Source organism: Megalopta genalis, chromosome 2 (assembly GCF_051020955.1).
Source record: "Megalopta genalis isolate 19385.01 chromosome 2, iyMegGena1_principal, whole genome shotgun sequence".
Classification (NCBI taxonomy): domain Eukaryota; kingdom Metazoa; phylum Arthropoda; class Insecta; order Hymenoptera; family Halictidae; genus Megalopta; species Megalopta genalis.
Genome location: NC_135014.1, coordinates 6,770,282 through 6,792,431, shown reverse-complemented (window position 1 = coordinate 6,792,431; position 22,150 = coordinate 6,770,282). Strand labels below are relative to the sequence as shown.

At 36.4% G+C, this 22,150-nt stretch overlaps 1 protein-coding gene across 8 annotated transcripts in view; it reads left to right on the top strand.

Annotated features, from left to right (window-relative positions):
- LOC117218360 (protein UXT homolog) overlaps positions 1 to 22,150 on the top strand; it is a 62,909-nt gene that overhangs the window by 2,836 nt on the left and 37,923 nt on the right. For 2 of the 8 annotated variants that reach the window (XR_013037235.1, XR_013037237.1), the window contains 2 exons: positions 12,514 to 12,564; positions 12,719 to 12,906. The exons of 1 other annotated variant lie outside the window; for it this stretch is intronic. The gene's annotated coding sequence lies outside the window, so the exon portion shown is untranslated. Of the gene's footprint in view, positions 1 to 824; positions 5,347 to 12,513; positions 12,907 to 22,150 lie in introns of those variants that run through there. 5 more of the 8 variants (XR_013037233.1, XR_013037236.1, XR_013037234.1 and 2 more) reach the window with 4 other exon arrangements.

The following is a 22,150-nucleotide window of genomic DNA, read 5'->3' as shown; positions in this document are numbered from 1 at the left end:
AAACAACGCCAATCATTTTCAGCATGCATATAAGTCAATGAATAATATCTATAAAATAAATCAATATCTACAAAATCCTTTTTTTTTTTAATTTTCGTTATAGTAAGAGAACGAAAGATTTCTATTTTTTTCTATCATTCCAAGTAGTAGCAAAATTAAAAACAGCCATTGCTATGAAAAAGTCTTTTCTGCTAGATTAGTCCCTCTATTATCTAAACAGAATTCGAATCATTTAGTTCAGTTTGAAAAAAGTTATACCGTTTTAAAGGGTGCCCATATACCGGGTGATCCATGTAAGTCCTTCTCTTCAGAAAAATGCTAATGCATTTATTGCAAAAAATCATTGGTTTAGAAGATACTTACAATTTAGAGACAAGAGTAAATCTTTGCATTCAGGCTGAAGGTCGTATTATCGAACACCGACTTTAGATAGGTGAGTGCTGACACTATGCATTACTAAAATTAAAATGTCTTTTAAACCAACGATTTTTCGCGATAAATGCCTTAGTGTATTTTTCTGAAGAGAATGACGAGTTGAATCGACTAGTACAATAGAAAATATATGTTTCCATTGAAAAAAAATAAAATTACCTTCATCTGTTCTCGACGCATTCACCTAGGAAAATCTTATTAATACATATCAGATTATACGTGGCCTCTGAGACCGTTCAAGTTTCATTTAAAACATTTTTAGTATCATCGACGGTTTCGCAGATATTTGACTGGGTCGATTTCAATGGGACACACTGTATATTTGTTCACGACTGTATTTTCCGCAAATATGTGATACTGCGTCAATTAATCCTAACTGTACTTGTTCTCAGCGCTATGCGAATTCCGTATAAAGGTAAAATTGGATTCTCTCAATGTCAGAAAAAAAATGTCAATCGGATCTCTTCGACTCCAATTATCTTGAATGTGCCCGGAACGATGCTGTGAGTGAAATAAGTAGTAAAGATTCTAGTAGTTCCCAGGAATAACGGGTATAACTCGGGGAATATTAAACGTAGAAGTAATAGGTCCATTAAAACGTGGACCACCGGGCGTTTCCGTCCGACACGAGAAGAATTAAGCAATTTACATCGATATTGAATATGATTTTTCCATGGTTGCCGAGAAGAGGTTAGAAGCGTCAACACACTTACTTTCCCGTAAAGGACGCGACGCTGGTTGCTCGCTTACGTATAATTGAGGCAAGCCGGAAAGTATACTGCGCCGTTGACGAGGGAAAACACGGAGTTGCGGGGGAGGCTGTTGAGTTTAGGAGTGCCAGGGGTGGAAGGACGATCGTAAAACGTCCTCGGAGTAGATTCATCGTCCGATAGTCAGCGACAGATACGTGTGCACACGCGATATCCTGGAGGTACTTTACTTGCGGCTGAATTTACTGATTGAACCACGACAACTGTCGTCGTTGCGGTGGATACGGATTTTACGCGTTCCGGAGATGCCGGGCAACGGCAGCCGACCCCTATGCGGGGCAGCTGCATTGAATTGTTTCGAGGTAGTTCGTAAATCCAGCCGAATTGATCAGGGCCGAAACAGGTGACTAGAAATCGACAATTTTTACGATTTGCAGTCTCGCTTTATCTATCCACCGATTAAACAGGATAGGTTGCTCCGTGTTTGTTGCTTTGCCTATTAATCGACTCTCGATGTTAAATAAAATTAACAATTCTGCGTTCCTTAAACTTTAGACTGCCAGCATGATGCCATATGGAGTCGCTAATATTTTGGAGAACAGGTAGATTGTCCTGTTTCATCTCACTTAAATTGTTATAAAAATATTTAGGAAACCTAATGTGTCGTTAGATGGTGTAGACTATACCATGAATCATTTTTCTTTCTAAATATTTTTTCTCACAAAATGAGGTCTGACAAAAAAGAAGTACGTATTCTCTAAAATACGATACAATATGACTTCATATGTATGAAGCGCGGCAGTCTAAAGATTGTTACTAAATGAACCATGGCAGTCAAAATGACCGGTTTCAGATTTTTTATTTACGTCATTTAGTTTATTAATTCACTCTTTGTTTATATTTCTAAGTGTCGAATTCCGATCACCAAAATTCTCACAAAATAACGGTAATTTAATTAATGAAACCGTGAGTGATATAGGTTTAAACCAGTTTGCTCGAATATGTGTGTTACAATAGAATGTATTTCAAAAGGTTTATGAAGACTAGGGAACGAGCCTCGAGAATGACGGATTATGCAAATTTGAATTAATTAAATGTTGAGTATATAAAGAATTTCTTCACGTTTGGATGAAATATGGGGCAGGTTTGCGGTTTTATAGTCGAATCACTGAAAGTTAAATAGCGAAGACGTTTCTCCAATCGTTCCGTTTACCGGCGGTTCGTTTCTATCTTTCTCCCCTTACTTGCTCATAATTATCCCCTCTTTTTCCACACGGATAAGATTGAAGTGCGATTCCTCGAGCGTTCTCTTACCCCGTCAAACAGTGGGCATAATAATGCGACTTTAAAGAGGCAGGCATTTTTACTCACTGCAATTAAAATGTGTTACAAAATAAGTACACATACATGACGAAATTTGTACGCTTTTGTTTATGGAAATTGTTTTACAACATAAAGATTGATAAATTCGTTATATCCCCATTTCGAAGTCATTTAATTACAATCACAGTAAATATTAGCTCAAAATATTAAGTCGAAAGTATTATGCAAAAGAGTAGAATAAGAAAAAAATCTCTTTAACATTTCAAACATGATGTTGTAGCAAAAATAAATGGAAATGTTAATGCTTTTGGATAACATTCATATTTTTTCCTGTTTCGTAGAAACAGGCTATATACATATGTAGATACATAAACGCATCAAGATCTATATTTTATTGATTAATCAAATTTACATTGCGTCGTAAAAAAGAATAAATTGAACCTTCTGGATTGTAAGACTTGCGTTACGTCAGACTGAAATTCCTGTATTGTTACATTTATTATAGCATCGTTTATTTGCGGTTTAATTTTAAATGACTATTAATTTACTAATTGAAATCTGTTTTTTTACACGGAACAAACAATTCGTGTTCAAGATGCTGAATTGAACACATTGTAACACAATGCTTGTGTCAGTTAAAGAAGCACTAACCAGAAAAATGACTGGTAATTCTTATTTGACACTGTTGTTGCTTGTTACACAAGACGATCATTATGAATCAATAAAAACGATACTATCTAAAACCTGGCTGAGTTTAGCACGAATTTATTTCTGCAATTATGCAAAATGTAACTTTAATGGTTTATTTTCTCTGTAAGAAATTTTGATGTAGCTCCGTTGCATAGGATCCTTTCAGTTCTGTTGAATTGCCTACGTAAAAGTATACTCTAATAGAAGAAAATAGGGTTTGTATGATAAATCAAAATTCCTTCAAACTTAACAATCCCAATCTTAAAAACAACAAAACTTGAAACAAAGTTTTGGGGTACATTAGAATCAACTCTAAACGAAGACAATAATAGATAACATTTTTAATAAAAGTGGCTGCACAAAATTGAAAGCAATGTAGAAAATGGTGTACTTGAAGCTAGTTTCTATAATTAATAATTTCAATTTTCACCTTTGTAAGAAAAGATTTAGCAATATTATCTGAAAATAACGTTCATAATCACTAGTTTCGAACGCACGAAATAAATTTCGCTTTGCCACGGATCGCGACACGAAATTATAAATTGCCTGCGGCCAATGTGCGAAGACAGGCTTCGTTGGGAGGGCATAGCAGAATAAAAGTTCTTCGTGCTTGTAATGATGGCGCAGCGCATTCCGTACGGCAAGAAACCCAGGACGAGTTCAACAAAAAAAGAGAATTTTGACCGATGATTGGATGGATATTTCAAACAGAAAAGTGTAGAGATATCGAAGAATCGCATTACCATGTTCGTTCGATGATTTATCATCTTAGACCAATCAGAAATCATATAATGAAAAAGATCCAAGCGAATGTCTGACACGGACAATGATAATTAGACTCATTTGACAACGATATCAACAGTAAAACCTTCGATTGAGACTGTTGATCGTTAACAACTTTAGAAACGTTTCATTCTACTTGTATTTTTTCCGTCGTAAAATGTTTCAAATACATTATTTGTCTTATCTAGAATGCTTCGACTGAATTATATAGCGATAAAAATTTGTCTGTTCGATAAAGGCTTCGAAATAAATGGCTAACTTACACAGACACGTAGTTTGCTTAGTTTCGAAGCGTGTAGTTAGTCCTCGTAGGATTAACAATTTGTTCAAATGCAGTCGTTTGGCTTTGCTACATCGGAACAAAGGTATATCAAATTACACCAGCAGGAATATTCCACTGCAACCCTTTTATCGAAATGGTCCCTGACTATGGCAGCTACACGCAGCAAAAGATTTCACAGTATCACCGCCCACGAACCTTGGAGCTGCGGTGACTCGCATTAATATCGGAACACGTTGATGCTCAAGAAATGATTGAGAGATGTATGCATGTACTTGTTTATAATAGTGCCAACGATTCCATTGTTTTTTACATCCTGTTACATATCGCATAACGTGTAACTTTTGTATTTAATGTACAATATACAATGATTCACACAAGTGTTCGTATACCTTTTAAAATGCAATAACTTTTTTCAAACTGTACTAAATGACTTGATTTTTTTTAGATGATAGAGGGACTAGTCTACTAGACGATGACTAAAATGCTTTTTTTTTAAATTCTGCTATTAATTGGAATGACCAAACAAGATAAAAAACTCTCACTTTTTAACATTTTTATCTGAGCCTGTAACGAAAATTGAAAAAATGCCTTTTGTACATCTCTGTAACAGTCAAATTGAAAATTTGATCGAAATCGGTTAAACCAGGATCGAGGAAGGATTTTAAAAACTGCAGTTATGACTTAAAATAGTGACAAAATTGCGATTTTTGCCATTTTTAATTTGTTGTAACTGATAACAACGTCAACCGATTTCGATAAAATTTTTAGCATGCACGTAAGTTACCGAGATCTACGAAAGACATTTTTCAAATTTTCGGTCTCGTCATTATCTGATAGACTAGTTCCTTTCTCATCTAAAAAAAAATTGCAGTCACTTAGTCCAGTTTTAAAAAAGTTATTGCGTTTTAAAAAGTGTACGGAAAAATTTGTGACCATGTATCCCCTAAAGCTTTTTATACAACATTAATATGTCATAAATCAGGTTTTGAGGTTGTATAAACATTGAATACAAATCGTATAATTTGTAAAACGTCAAATTACATTCTTATTATATATAAACAGATAGCGACTTTGATGTATTTCTAGCATTAAAATTCAATGTTACAAAGTACTTGAAAATATTAATTATGATTTTTCTCTCTTCCTTTGTCATAGATCGGTTCAAAAAAATCTGTGTTTACTCGAAGATTCGCAGTCTAGTAATGACTAGAATGCGAATTTTATGCATTTACAACAAAACTGGATATTGTCTCCAATTTCTCGCAATCAATTCAGAAAATTTTTATGCTGCACAAAGATCACACTAGAATCTCGAATATAAAACTTTTTCGTAAAAAAATAAGCGTAACATTCAATATGAATTAGTTACCAAGTTCGCGATATCTAAACATTGTGACTCTTCGTACACTGGTATCGTAGATCTTGATCTTTCGATTCTCGAGGAAAATGCTTGTAGCGTTTGACCGTAGGAATCAGCGTACAGTTTACTGTGCTACCCGGCTATAAAAACGTCCGATTGAGGGAAAGGGGTTTGAATTAGCCTTTAATACTCGGTTGGTCTAAAGAACGCGTCAAGCGGTCAAGACATTGAGGTATTTTCCTCGAGAACCCCGTGAAGGTTCGGATCACGGAGGATCGTGCCCTGCTTTTAAGTTATTCTTGGTTTAACAAGACGGAAAGAGAGGCCTGGATAGGGAAAGAGAGACTGAGAGTCAGAAGGAACAAAAGAGAACTCGAGCGTTACAATTGCGGGACGAAGAAGGTCGGAAAGAAAGAGAACGTGAGTGGAATAGAGGGAAATGAAAGAAACCGGGGAAGGCGTGCACGAATAAATCGTATCATTCGTCGATTTCAAACCGAAAGAAAACGACTGAGAGATGACGAAGCAAGGTACAATAAAAAGACGGATTCTATGAAGTGGTTATCACACGTGGTGTTACCTTCCCAAAGGAAGACAGTGTGATACGTCGCTACGAATGGTAATAGCAATTAACTTCATAACGAAAGAAACTCAGTCTACACATTGTTTCGTTTAATTACACACCTTGCTGTTTATTTCCATAGTCTTACAAAAACAAGTCACTACATGTCGACCTGAAGAGTAATCATGTTTTAATTTACCACTGCGTCGATGAATACATTTTGCTATGGTTACGTTTGAATATGTAATCACAAGTGGAATTATTAGTAGTTGTTTAGAAAGCTTCTCTAAAAGTACTGAAATTGTTGTTGCAAGAGTGCAAGGAACCAGCTATTCATTTATTGACGCTTTATGGATTTATAATGTCACATTAAGGGGGTATTCTAGTCTAGAGGTTAATTTTTTAGGCGATATTTGGGATTTTTTTTAAGAACCATAAAAACATTATTGTGTCGGAATTTGTGGCATGGTTTCGATCTATATTTAAGGAGTATACACTATTTTTTTCATGAAAAAATATGTAAAATTGTCGAAGATACAGTTAGTTTAGTAGTGCTCCTTCAATTGAACATGCCTGAACGGTTGCCGCGCGATTCCAACCGTTCTTCTTCTCTGAAATGAAGAAACAAACATCCATTATGTTCAGCACAAACATGACTATCGTCGGTAACAAAGGTGTATAGAAACATTGAAGACAACATTTTTAGCAGCACTTTAAAGTTAGGTCATCGATTTGTTGTGTTTTATTCAACTTTAGCGTGCCCAAGAAATAGTTAAATACATTAGATTTCAAAAATTTGGACACGGGCGATAGAAACACGTGTACTGAAGATACCCTCCAACTTTGGTCGTAATCGGTCAACTTAGAGCTTGAGATATCATGGCAACCACTTCGAAACAAACGCAAACGAGAAATACATACAGTAGACCATAAAATTATTCGCTCACGTTTTAAAACGCAATAACTTTTTGAGAACTGAACTAAATGATTTGCATTTGGTTTAGATGACAGGGGGACTAGTCTATTAGGCGATGACTAAAAAGCTTTTTTTTTAATTTTGCCATTACTTGGAATGAAAAGAAAAAATTAAAAACTCTCGTTTTTTAACTTTTTTCGTCTGAGTCTATAACGATAATTTAAAAAATGCCTTTTTGCAGATTTCGGTAAATTACATATATGCGTGCTGAAAATTTGATCGAAATCGGTTAAACCAGAGCCGAGATACAGGTGTTGAAGGATTTCAAAAAGTGCGGATTCCTTATAGTTTTTGGGTTAAAATCGTGATAAAACTGCGATTTTTGCGATCTTTAATTTGTTGTAACTCGTAACAACGTGAACCGATTTCGATAAAATTTTCAACACGCATATAAGTTATCGAAATCTACAAGAGGCATTTTTTAAATTTTCGTTATAGGCTCAGATAAAAAAGTTAAAAAACGAGAGATATTTATCTTTTTACGAATCCAGGTAATAGCAAGATTTAAAAGAAAAAGCATTTCAGTTCTCGTCTAATAGGCTAGTCCCTCTGTCATCTAAGAAACATCCAAGTCATTTAATTCGGTTCTCAAAATGTTATTGCGTTTTAAAAGGTGAGCGAATAATTTTGTGGCCCATTGTATATGGATCTGCTATTTGCAGTACCGTGCAACAGTGCGTCGCATGCTACGGACAAACGGTCAACAATATCCACTTATAGAAATATTTTCAAAGGCATACAGTTTCAGAAAGTGAAATAAAAAGAATATTGGTTTTTGGAATACCCCCTTAACTTGTGAAAGTTGTTGAAAGAAAAAACAAATCTCTACTTAACCCTTTGTCACTCCCATTTAAATAACCACTGCTGGGAAAGGTTGAATCATAAAAAATAAATTATAAGAGTTCGATATATTGAATTTTCGCATAAAGTAATCTCCTACTCAAAACAATGCTCGGTGTTTTAACCACAGAACGTAGTATAACTTCCAATAACATCAATTCGAATAAAGCAAGACCATTTTGAAGCATTCAGACCGAGCAGATATTTAAATCCCGAGCGTTTTCGGCTTTCAGATACGATAAACGATTAACCTCGTTTCGTGAAACGGACGCAGAACATTTTAATTTTGAACTTGCACATGATTCTCGGCAAGGTTAAGGGTCGCGAAGGGAGAGACTAGGAAAATGTACGGAAAAAACTTCGATATGTGACAACCGCAACGTTCATATCACATTCTCTGACTGTATGTACAATTAACAAAGAGAATTAATTTCATTAGCGTTTCATGATTTGCTAGTAAAATTAATTTCACGAACGCTTACGGCCACGGTCATGGAAATAATACACTACGACTGTAATTACGCGGTTTTCATAGTAGCTACTGTTGTAGTCTATACTTCCTTCAGATAAGAATTACGCAGATGTAGCACATTTAAGTAGTTAAAAAAATTATAGAGCAATTACATCAGACATCGTAGATTTGTGGGGCATTCGTAGAAAAGATAATTGCGACTGAACTCCCCGGAGTGACGAGTCCATGCGAATTGTTAGTAACGGCGTCGCAACGTTTTGTATAATGTGTAATAACGTAAATACATCTGACAAAAAGTACCACAAACTAATTACCGGCTGCGGAATCCATCCGTCGCGAAACGATTGATGTTTACGTATTGAGGCATACAATTAGAAACACGAACTGTGATTTGCGTTTGTATCTTGGAAACGAACGAGTGCGAAACATGCAGTGAGAAGAGAACAGCACGAATTCGCGTGGAGAGGAAGTTTCTTGAAACTACACGAACAGACCGATGCTTATTAAGACAAATGTTCGCGTGCGTTCGGAAAATTCGATTCACTCTAGTTCCACAGAAACTTCGATGCAGAAAATGATTCAGGAAACCCCTCATTTTCTCATTACTTAACAGATTGCATCTTATATTGAAGTTTCAAAATTCTAGCAATACTCACCAGAAATCATTTAAATCCGCAACGTTCCACATTCTGCTCCTTGAACTGCCACATCCACGATTCAACTGCGAATCTTTCACCATTTGTGATATCAGTCGATTGAAATTGGTTTCTGTTGTTATCAAGAAATTAATCAGATTTACAACTTAAGCTTTTAATGACTAAATCACGGTTCAAGAAAGTTCCGGAACTTTTTCACAGGAGATATATATATAGATTCTAATAGGAACAATTATAAATAAATTCTTGAGATTCAAAGTTTTGGTTTCAGTAGAATTAATAAAAGTTGAAGTTTATTGATATTTATATTTTATTGATAAATATAAAAGAAAAGTTCTGTATTTAATACTTGTGTTCTAATTTTTGTTGGGATTTTGTCTTAGGAAGATTAGTCTAACAAATGGATCACGCGCTGTATACATACGTACATTTGTATATACCGTTTATATTTTCATACCGTTTCTTAAATTTGTCAATAATATTAAATAATATTGTTAAATTAAACCAGCATATAATAATTTGATGTTTGATTTATTAGAGAGATTTATTATAGAGAAATTTTTAACGAACGTTTTCAAACAATGTATTTGCATGGAATTTTTAATGTATAGGATCTGTTTCGCGAGAATATTTTTTGAGAAAAGTTCTCAGGAAGTAACAATTCTTTTCATAAAAATTCCACAGGGACAGATATTTTGTTGAACGAAACGTGTAAGTTCGAACAGAATATTTTTCACAACAGATGGTATCCGCAGAGTGGAGTTCAATTGATTATATTATTTATTATAAAAATATATTTATTTATAAAAAGATATTTCGTATAAAAATTCATAGTTTACTAATAACATAAGAAATAGAAAGTTTAGATTACTTTAGTATCATGTTTACAATAATTTTATGAGAATACGGATTTTATTTTGACAGCGTGTGACACATAAATCGGCCACGCTTTGAAACGTTGTCTCCATTGAATTCGATGCTAGAGTATACATTATTTCAAATCTGGATATTTGAAGGCATCTGTCTTCGGGCAGATGCTTGAAATTTGTCCGTATAATAGTTAAAAATATACTCAAAATATTCAATTACATTTGTTATTAAAACTATTCTTGTGGCAAAAATCGATTTATTGCAATAAGATTAATTTAAAATTAATAACGTATATCGCTTATATTAATCTCTACGCGAGTCGGAATTTCTACCAAATTGTTGCTCTTCTTCCGACGGTGTAGCTTCTGCCAATGACTACGAATATTTTAGCCCAGCAAATTGTGGCCAGATTCGTGATTTCGTGATATTTAAGTCGGAGATATCGTAACAGCGTCAAATTACTGTTGCATGTATCGAACACGAAAATCACATCTGCCCAGAGCACGAGCAAAACGAGAGCAAGGTTTCGAAGAGTACACGATCTTCCCTCCGTTCTTGCAACCGTTCTGGAGATCATTCGTGCTCAGATCCGAAATTTGTCGTGTTTCTCACGTGCCTGCCTCACATTATTTCAGTATTTCGCTGTTGATGAGCTTCTTTCGACGGACAGGCAACAACGAACGGCGCAAACGGACAGGCAACTATCCTTGAATTTTTGCCTGTTTATTTAACCGCCACGTTTCAATGGTTTTGTACTTTTTCTTTTCGTCTTCGATTCTTTGTCGATGAGCCAAGTACCGTTCACGTTTTTCATATTTTTATTGCACTTTCTGCCTTATTTTTTTCTGTTATTGCGAATACTTTACCCTGGAAGGAAGGAATACTTTACCAAGGAAGATACAATTAGAACAATATAATTACAATTTTGTTGGCTCAGAGATTTTTCTGTTACCTGCTCTTTGGTTAAAGAGTTAGTTACGCAACATAAATTTTAATTCATATCAAGAGACTGTGAATTTCGTGGATATTTATGACAATAATGTACGCGTGAGGTATAAAACAATTTAGAAGAATTCTGAAAAGAGTCATATCTTTAGTAGGAAAGGAAATTGATTTAGAAATTTGTTTAATATACTTTTGACTGAAATACAGAGATCATCAAAAACTGACATAGAATCAATGTATTTAATTACAATTTCTGCTATGTGCTTTATATGTAAATATGTGCATTCTAAATTATGGTGCAAGTCATTCCGGATCAAATCATTGCATTAAGAATTGAAATTTCGAAATCTGTTTTTTTTTTGTGGAATCGATGGAGATTGTATTTCTCAGAATACGATCTCAGAAGCCGAACGATCGATACCATCGGGCCTTAACATTGTTTCCAGCCGTATCGCGAGAATAAAATCTTAGATTTATTTCTTTATTTCGTGGTGCGGAGTGCACATTTAAACATACGTTGCTTTAATATGCATTCAACATACAAACACTTTGCATTTAACATACGTTATATCACGATTGATTGAAACTTTTAATTATATCGAGCGAAAATCGTTTAACAAAAGGGATTTACATGCACCTTCTGCAATTCTCGGCCGTTACATGTTTCTTTCATCTCCTGCAGTCGCCTCCCTTTCTCCACTATCGTATTTTCTTCACCACAAACGACTGGCACGCAATACCTCAGGTGTACATGCACTGCATTGTGCCGAGAGTTTATGCATGGTATTTGTGCTAAGCACGCGTGCGCGTGCATGTGCATGCACGGCCCTCGAAGACGAGTTTCGGAAGTATCATATCTTCAATCGGCTCCACCCCTCGCCCCCCTCGCCCCGCTGGAACCCCACCCCTTCGTCCTCTTGTAGTTATTCCTTTTATCCTTTGTTGGATTGTGTGCAATTTGTACCTGCATGGTTTGAGACCGTACAGATTCTTTCGATTAAACCAAAGCGTTTGGAATCGAGTTCTCTCTCTGGATTATGCGGCGACTATATTACTTCACGAACTAAGACCGTCTAAAACCCTTTGTCGGCCTGTAGTATTTAATAAAGATACCTGACACAAGATAAATTAAACGAGCTGTTGCACAGGTGCGTTAATTACGAAATGCTGGAATGAATGAAATTGATCAACGCCATAAAAAGAATGTAGAGAAAAGCGATGATGCTGCAATAGTTATCTTTTTTAACATTTTCTGAGTTATCTGCCCTTAACGGGTTTTCAACGCGCATTACACCGATCGATAGGTGACCAAGAAAGACCCCATTGTGCAAATTGTCAACTTTCTAACATCCGCGGGAGGGTAGTTTCTTTTAGGGGTAGTTGCTTTTCCGTCCATTTCCGCTACGTCCGTTTCTTAAAATTTTGAAAAAAATCTGGTCTATTTTGGATAACAGACTGCATATTAAAGAATTTTTCAGATTTTTTGGTTCTAAACTGTGGACACAAAAAATAAGAAAACGAAAAAAAACGGAAAATTGCGGATTTCTCGAAAACAAAATTTTTTGTCACCGGCATCTATCGAAAGATATTAACGTTGTCAATTTTTTTCAGATTTTGTTTAGGGGTGGAACAATGTCGCAAAAAATTAAACCGGTTTCCTCTGTAAGTTGTACTTCATTTTGTCCACTCCAGTAAGCATATTATGCAATATTAAACGCTTTTACATTTAAAGAAGCGATTATTCAATCAAGAACACGAAATTGAAGATATGAAATTGTGGTATATTTGATACACCAAATTTTCGTGACGATTACAGCATGGACGGTTGGTGGAGCCAGTAAAGCGGCGAGCTATGAATCTTTTGAATGAGGTCGACGGTCGAATGCCGACGAGGATGGTTTTTTTCCATAAATTTTGCTCTTTCTCAATTTCTTACTATGTAACTTAAAAAATATTTTCTTAATGTTTTAAAAATATTTTGAACAAAGGTACAGACGAAAGTAATTTTGGAGCATTTTTTATTTCATCGTTTACCCGAACATGTACATATGTATGTTAATACGACGACACCAGCCGAGTTCGCCTCTCATTGGCCAGTGTTTTTCGTTAATAACTCGTAAACCAAGCTGCGGACTGCATTTGCGCTTAGGAAAAAGATATTTCATATGACCCCAGGAACCCCTCATTTCCCGATTTTGAGTAACTTTTGGGACACCCTGTATATTGCGGGTATCTGCCCGAGCATTCCCGATTTTTGCTAGCCCATCGCGAACAGCCGGGTACCCATTAATCCCGGGTATCCACACATCCCTATTATACAATAATCGTATCCATCGTTTCAAAATTGAGATGACCAAAAAATAATGAATTATCGAACATTACATTTTCAAGATTGGTATCGGAGGTCCATTTTATCTCTAATAACGATATTACATGGGAAAGCAACAGAAATAAATAGCGATGCATACAAAATTGTCTTCAATTTTGTTACGAGCCGAGGGCTAAGGCAGTCGTGCATGACCGAGGACTCGTTTTGTTGAGAGAATGTAAGAGTTTCTTCAGTGTGGACAAGCCGATGTTTGTTTCACTACCGGGACCCACAGGAAGATTACTTGTGGACAAGCCTACGTTTGTTTCACCGTCGGAACTCACAAGGGTAGGGAAGGTGAGATTTGCAGATGAGTCGACGTTTGTTTCACCGCCACGCCGGGAACTACAAAGATAGGAGAATGTGGTCGAGCCGATGTTTGTTTCATCGCCGGGGCCCACAAGAAGGTATCTTGCAGATGAGCCGACGTTTGTTTCACCGTCGAGATCCACAATGAAGGAAAGTGCGGACGAGCCGGCGTTTGTTTCACAACCGGGACCTATAAGGGAAGGTAAAGTGCACTTGGAGCGGCAAAAGTACACCGTGGTGGACGTGACAGTAGCAACTGGAGTTAACAAGAGGATGTGAATTGAAAGAATTGAATTAACTCGATATACTAAAACCTAAATACATAAATGTATATTAATTTGGTGCGTATGAAATGTCAGATTTTTAAGTGAATATATAAAACTGCAAATCTTTTTTCAAAAGCTGTTTGTTTAATCAAAATATGCTCCATTTGCTTCAATACACTTTTCCCAACGAGATTTCAATGCATAAATGCCTGTCTCAAAGATTTTTTAATCTTTAGAATCAATAAACTCTAATATGGAATTTTTCAGTCTGTCTTCATTTTCATACTGTTTAGTCCGTAAAAACTGTTCTAAATGTTAAAAAAAAATGAAATTCATATTTTAATTCATTTAATTTCGCAATTGTTTTGTACGACGTATGCGACCGAGCGTTGTCGTGGAGAAGTATTGGACCATGCCAATTAACAAGTGATGGGCATATAATTTTCAATTTTTCATGCATTTCATCAATGTACTGGCAGTACTTTTCGGCTGTAATTGTGTCCCACGTGGTTCATTTTGTAGGGAAAAATCACCAGACCGAAAATTTTCAAAATAACGCTGCACTTTTCGATCATTAACAGTATTCTCCCCAAAAGCCTGGTTTACATCGCGTGTAGCTTTTGCAGCAATGTTACCAAATTTATACTCATATAAAAAAATTACACGAATATCGGTTGAATTCATATCCTTACGAAATTCAAACCAAATAACAAAATGGAACACTTTTGAGAATATTTTCTTTGTTGAAATGTCACTCTGGCAATGGACAGTACGACTATAAACGACTATAAAACGACTAAAACAATAGCATAACGAAAACAGGGAGACAAACGTTCACATGTAAAGAAAATCCGACATTTCATATGCACCAACCTAATAGTATGTTATTCAAATGAATTAGGTCGTTACAAGTGTTGAATGTGAAGTGTTTTCGCGGAGCCTAAGTTCCGTGCCCTCGATCTTGACGCACTGAAATATGCGGGGAAGATCGGAATTAACGGCCTAAGCGCGATTCTACCCGGTACACACGCGAATATAGATTCCAGAATACTGTCCGATGAGAAACGAAATCGTGGCCCTCTTATACTCTCAAAATCAATCCGAATATGGCTGCGGATATGTAGGTACGTGGTCCAGATATCTAGTTTCCCGGAAATGTTGTATAACCTTGTCGCAGTGATTCAAAGAAGGGCGACTGCTTTCCCTAATGAAAGACCCTCTGTACTCACACATGGCACGTTGGAAGGTGAAGGGTCACGAAGGGGAGAAAAAATCTTGAATTGTATCAGTTCTCCGGTAGTATTAACGTAGAATGTATTAATAATAGTATGTACAATCTATATATTATAATCTTCAATCTTCGACGAAGTAACAATTAGAATTTTTACAACTTCCCGTAGAAAAAGAGGGAAGTACTAAACCATACGTGTTTCCATTATTTTGGACATTAAACCAAATTTAATCCTGCCTCTAACAATTAACTCGTGTGACCAAAAATCGAACCAAGAGAATGTGTTATAAATCATTGACGACAGAAAAAGAAGAGAATAGAGATCAACCGGCATACTCCATAATTGCTTGCGTCAGCCGTTCCCTCGTATTTACATTCTGAAGTTATGCTATGATAGCAGCTAACGATCTACTAATTACATTAGTTAAACCCAACGCCAGAGTCGCTTGTTACACTGTAAATAGCTTGAGAAGAGATACACAGGAGAAGAAGAAAAATGATAATGTTCACACGATTAACTCGTTTGCGATGTTAGAGATGTTGAGTAAAGTCATCAAGTATCTACGAGAGAGCAGTCTTGTCTCGAGTGGGAGAGACCCCTCTCTCATGATCGTTACTCCAAGCGGAACGATTTATTTGCACCCGATGAATGAACGCGACAGCGGCGGCGGTGCCAGGTATCGCCCATGCGATGAAATATTTTCGCTGCACCGACACTGTTGCGCGCTTTGGCCCGTGAACGTATTCCTCTCTCGTTGCGCTTTATCTCTTCGGATGCGTCTGGGGAAAGAATACGATGCACCCTGAAGAGACAGTGGCTCGCGTGGGCAGCGATCATTTTCACCGTAATTTATACAAATTGGGGTCGAAGTCCTGTATATCAGCGTTGATTTGTCGCACAGAACTTGAGAAATTGCGTGCTCTTTGTTCCTCCGTCGCAGACCTAGACGCACTCTGAATGAAGCAGTTGCTTAGCAATCGCCGTTCTGCATTCATTATTGAGATTAATATTGATGAGAATATTAAACAATCGAAAATCAGAAGAACGCTGCTCCCAGATAATACTCGTGACCGCCACGCGGTAGTCCGGGAAGCGGTAATATATGGCCAAAAGTCAATTTTTCAACTTTTATATAAACATAAATTTGTGTTTGTAATTTCCAAAGATGATTCACTTCGTATTAGTGTTTGAAAGAAGCGATAGTTAAATAAGTGTTTTAGAATAAATTAGTTATGAAATAGAATGTCATTCGTCAGCATTCTTATAATTTTAGTATCTATGTACATATCAGGTTGGTGCACATGAAATGTTGAATTTTCTTTACATATGAACGTTTGTCTCCTTGTTTTCGTTATGCTATTGTTTTTGGCATAACCTCGTTTATAGTCGTACTGTCCATTGCCAGAGTCACATTTTAACAAAGAAGATATTCTCAAAAGTGTTCCATTTTGTAATTTGGTTTGAATAAGGATATGAATTCAACCGATATTTGTATAATTTTTTTATACGAGTATAAACTTGGTAATAATGCTGCAAAAGCTGCACGCAGTATAAACCAGGCGTTTAGGGAGAATACCGTTAACGATCGAAAAGTGCAGCGTTGGTTTGAAAATTTTCGGTCTGGTGATTTTTCCCTACAAAAAAATGAACCACGTGGAAGACCCGAAACGTCTGTGAAAAACGATGCTCCGAAAGCATTGGTGGAAACGAATGTGACTGGAGTAATTCACTACTCGTTCCTTCGAACCGGGGAGACAATTACAGCCGAAAAGTACTGCCGGTACATTGATGAAATGCATGAAAAATTGAACATTATACGCCCATCGCTTGTTAATCGGCATGGTCCAATACTTCTCCATGACAACGCTCGGCCGCGTACGTCGTACAAAACAATTGCGAAATTAAATGAATTGAAATATGAAATTTTGCAGCACCCAGTTTATTCGTCGAATATTTCGCCAAACGACTTTCATTTTTTTTTTTAAACATTTAGAACAGTTTTCTACGGGCTAAACAGTATGAAAATGAAGACAGTCTGACAAATTTTATATCAGAATTGATTGATTCTAAAGATCAGAATTTCTTTAAGAGAGCATCTATGCATTAAAATCTCGTTGGGAAAAGTGTATTGAAGCAAATGGAGCATGTTTTGATTAAATAAACAGCTTTTGAAAAAAGATATGCAGTTGTATATATTCACTTAAAAATCCGACATTTCATACGTACCAACCTAATACTTTTAGAAGTAGAACGCTTTTTATTTTATATTTCGAAATATGAAGAAACTGGATTCGGGTTTCGAGTTTGTCTGATGCGAGTATGTCACGGAATTGTGTAAACACTTTCGATTGAAGATGACGTCAAAATAAATTGTCATGCATATTCTTCAGGAATGTATGCACATTCTAATCTAAATTAAGTTGTCGGTTCACAGTAATTACCACTAGACCGATTATGAACGTCGATAAATAAAATCTTGCGCGTGACTAAGCAAATTGACGAATACTTTTAATTACTCGTACATTTTTTCATACATTATAATCCACGTACCGAGTGCTGTTAGCCTTATCCGAACATTTTAGACGGCTATAGGCGTGCATTAGAATTTCTTGCCGTCGAGTCACACGTATGGAAATCTACAAGGATCTAACATGCTCGGGCGACTACTATGAAACTGGTTTTTAATAAGCCCGGCGGCATTTAACGGTTAACAGGTTAACGCTGATTAATCCGAATCTGTAATTATTGCCGTACTTGTCCAATTTGTTGATATAAATCAGAAAATAGCGGAAACCGTCGGAAACGAGCGGACGGATGTATAAAACGGAATAAAGTGGTTCGTCGAGTACTAACAATGAAATTTTATGATAAAACTTGGTTTACTGCCCGCTTACGGTTTACGTTGTTCATCCAAATCCCAAAGAGGGACTCGTCGCAAAAAAGTTACGACTTCGTCGGAGCACTGGCACAGTTCACTGAGTGCGACGATGCTATTGACGTTTTACCATTGTTACATAAAAATTCTTTTCAAGCATTCGCGATGCTTAAAGTCCAAGCACGGTCTAACAAATCAAATGTATTCGGCTTCGTGTTCAGTCGTAAACAGCTCTTGCTGTCTACAGATGTATCAATAGAAGACAGCTAACAATTCAATTTTAGCATCCTAAGTGCTGTGTCTGAGACATGCTCGGCGATTCTTTTCAAATCAAGGAAACTTATTCGATAAAGTTACTCAAGACAATTTGCTGTCTTTGCGAATGAAACTGCTGTCGAACAATTTGTTAAAAAGCTTTCGATTTTTTATTCCTTCATTTTTTAAGACTATTAACCTCTTGTACTGTAACAACGAGTCAGGCTCGTCATGAACATTTCATAAACTCTATTAAATATGAATGTTACGAAAATGATCAAACACCTTTTAAAATGCAATAACTTTTTTCAGACTGTACTAAATGACCGGACTTTTTTCTAGGTGATACAGGGACTAGACCACTAGACAATGACTGTGAAATGGTTTTTCTTAATCTTGCTCTTACTTGGAATGACAAAAAATGTAAAACATCTCGCTTTTTAACTCTTTTTATCTGAGTCTATAACAAATATTTAAAATGTGCCTTTTCTAGATCTCGGTAACTTATATGCATAGTGAAAATTTTTATCGAAATCGGTTAACGCAGAGCCAAGCTACAGGTGTTGAAAGATTTCAAAAACTATAGATTTCTTACAGTTTTTGGTGAAAAGTGTCAAAAATCGGGACAAAACTGCGATTTTAGCGATCTTTAATAATTTGTAACTCGTAACGATGTTAACCGAATTTGATAAAATTTTCAGCATGCATATAAATTATCCAGATCTCTAAACGGCATTTTTTAAATTTTTGTTATAGGCACAGATAAAAAAGTTAAAAGACGTGATTTTTCTACTTTTTCTGTCATTCCAGATAAGAGCAAAATTAAGGAAAAGCATTTCAGTCATTGTCTAGTTGATTATCATCATCTAAAAAAAATTCAATTAGTCCAGTTTGAGAAGTTTTAAGAGATGTTCGAACACTTTCGTGAATCTGTGCATGTTTTAAAGTAGCCAATACCATCAATTTTTTGAATTCGAAAAGTTTGTAAATATTGTTGAAACATGTATAAATAAACGTAAATGTCACTGCAAAACGTGTTATACATAGTTCCTTCAGGAAAAAATATCAAAGAAAGTTAAAGGAAAACACACTTTACATTAAAATACTCCCTTAACCCCTTCACGATTAAGGAAAACATTTTTCCTCATTTTAAAATTGGTGATTTTCATATTTAATTATTGGTTATTTTTGATACAAAACGCACAATTTGCCAGCACACAACATACAACAAGCGGAAAAAATGAAAAGATGTGCAAATTGTGCTCAATGCCGCATAGAAAATAGGACACATTATACATATATGTATATACTATGTACAATATTCATCTTTGTTTTGCAACCAAAAGAAATTGCTATAGTAATTTTATTTTATAATTTTGTATTATTTTAGTTAACATTTTGTTATAATAAACCAATATGTGTTACCTATATAGTCCATCGAGAAAAATATTTTCCATAAAATTCCAAAAAAACTACACATTGTTATTTATTTCTCTTATGAGTTTTATTTATTTTACGTTTAAACAAACTAAAATAAACAGTTACATGTTAATATATTTACTCTTAGCAACCTTATGTACCTGTAAACGTTAAATAAATAAATCCAGAAATACAACTATGTATATCATCAGTGGAAGTTTATATGTAATAATAGTGTCTCAAGTTTGCTCCGAGAACAACTTGCAGTTGGCAAATGGCACCAGCACGAATTCTCCCGGTTTTTACACTTAATTGTATCAATTATATCTTTTATATCTTTGTATTATTTTGGCATCCGTGGTAGTGCCGGTCGTATTTATAATGAGCGGACGAAAAGCGGTATTGCGAGACTGTTCGGATTCATTGGCGTCGACGTTTCGCATGTTCGTCCGGCTGAGCAGAATTACGCTTCGCAGAAACTATACGCGTTACTTGAACCGCTCTGTCATGTACAGTGGTGCGAATAATTAAAGACTCAAAGTAACGTTTACGTTCTTAGTGATATCTAAACGAGAACTTAATCTAATACCATATTTGTATATTTTTATATTAGAAATAATAGAAACTAGTTTTCTCGTTTAGATATTAGCAACAATGTAAAAATTACTTTGAGTCTATAATTATGCACGCAACTGCATTTTGCTTACGTCATTTACCGCCCACAGTATTCGAGCTTTATTACTGGAAAATACCAAGCAATTTGCAGCACGAATCAAGAAAATTTTAATTTAGAAACTGTTGCAAGATTTAATACAAAATCAGCTAAAAGCTAAACAACAACCTATAAAAAGATCTTGTTAACATTTCGTTTAATTGCAGTTTACTGACAGAGCTTTAAAAATCGAGGAACAACATTTTTTTTTAGATCGTTGATAGCGAGTTCATTTATAATTTGCAAGGTGGATGGCTAGTGGATCGGTGTAATTGAACCGGGAAAAAGGGGGTTAACGGTGAAGTCCAAAATTTTGTATAATAGAAAATATATTTCTAAAGATCGTTTCGTAATAAGATACAGGTATATCGACTGTCCTCGGTCCCTTCGACATGGAAAACGTCTCCGGAAAAAATGGAAAAGTCCCAAGTGGACGTGGCCAAAGCGCGTCCTCGTATTTCCTTCCGCATAGCCTCTTCGCGAGAAAATATACAAAACCGTTCCAAAACCTTTAAGGGTTTATTTACCCTCTCGCGAAGATGGTAAGCACAGGAACGTCCCGAAAATTCAAACTGCTTACAAAAGTCCAATAAATTCTTTGGGCTAACACTTTCTTTATTAACGTTTACTTTGGCCAAACTTTCAGTAAATAACGATCTATCGAAGTTTATCATAGCCGTGACTACGTTCGCCTTCTCCCATTTGGCACGATCTAATATCATCAATTATTTGGCACATTCAATGTTTTCGCACAAGAATTAATTTTTGAATTAACGCGGACAATTCTGTAGACAACGCGCTAGAGCGACGATGAACGCGTTAATATTTTAGTTACCAGGATCCTGGGCCTGCAAAACGATTCTGGCGAGGCTGCCTCTGGCTGCCGCCCCTTACTTTGTATTCAACGAGATATTAACAGACGGCACTTATGCTGCAGCCTAATATAACTCTCGGGCCGCCATTAGCTTCTCGTCGTTTTCTTTCGAGGCGTCGCGTGTACGCAATCTTCGGAATTCCTTTTGCTATCCGGTAGCTTCCGGGCATATCGTGCAAAAGTCCTTAGGCTGGCGCGGCGCAGCGTGTGGGAGCGAACACTGAAAATAGATCGGTTTGCATAATCAAAACGTCGAATCGCGCGAATACCAGCGGGCATGGGATCGCCGCGCCGCGCCGCGGCCGGTTTGAATCAGCCACCGTTTCGCTACAAAGTGTTACTTTGGCGTCTCGATCGTGTCCGACTGGCTGCCTATCGCTTCCCGTGCCCGCTGGCAGCGTTTTGTCAAGGACTGTACCGAGCAGAAATAGCGGGTCCCCGATCGGATCGTATTTGATTTCGTTCTGTGCCGTGGTGTGCACACACGTGCGCGTGAAACGCAACGTATTCAGACCGTTGCATAGCGTATTACTAGTGTACAGGCGTACGGCATACGCGAACCTTTCGGGTCTCTGTTTGCAGCGTTGCATTGTTGCGTTTCTGCGTTTCGATAAGAGTAGAATTCACTTTGAATAGTCCGCCTTTGTTTGGACTACCCGCGGGATCGACACGGACTCTCACTTTATATGAACTGTTGAAGCCTGGCGGATGAGCTCTCGCCGATTCTAACGTAGCAGTTACGTCCGCCGGCATTAAAATATATTGATCGGTCGCGTTACTGTATCGTGAATAATACAAATTACTTCGCCGGTGAACTTATTCTGCTGGTTATATCTCCGGGATCTCTCGGTGCTCCGTTATTTGTCCCATGTATTTTCGATGTTTATCGCAAATTATCGAGCAATTTAATTTGAAGCACGAAATAATTACGTCTCGTG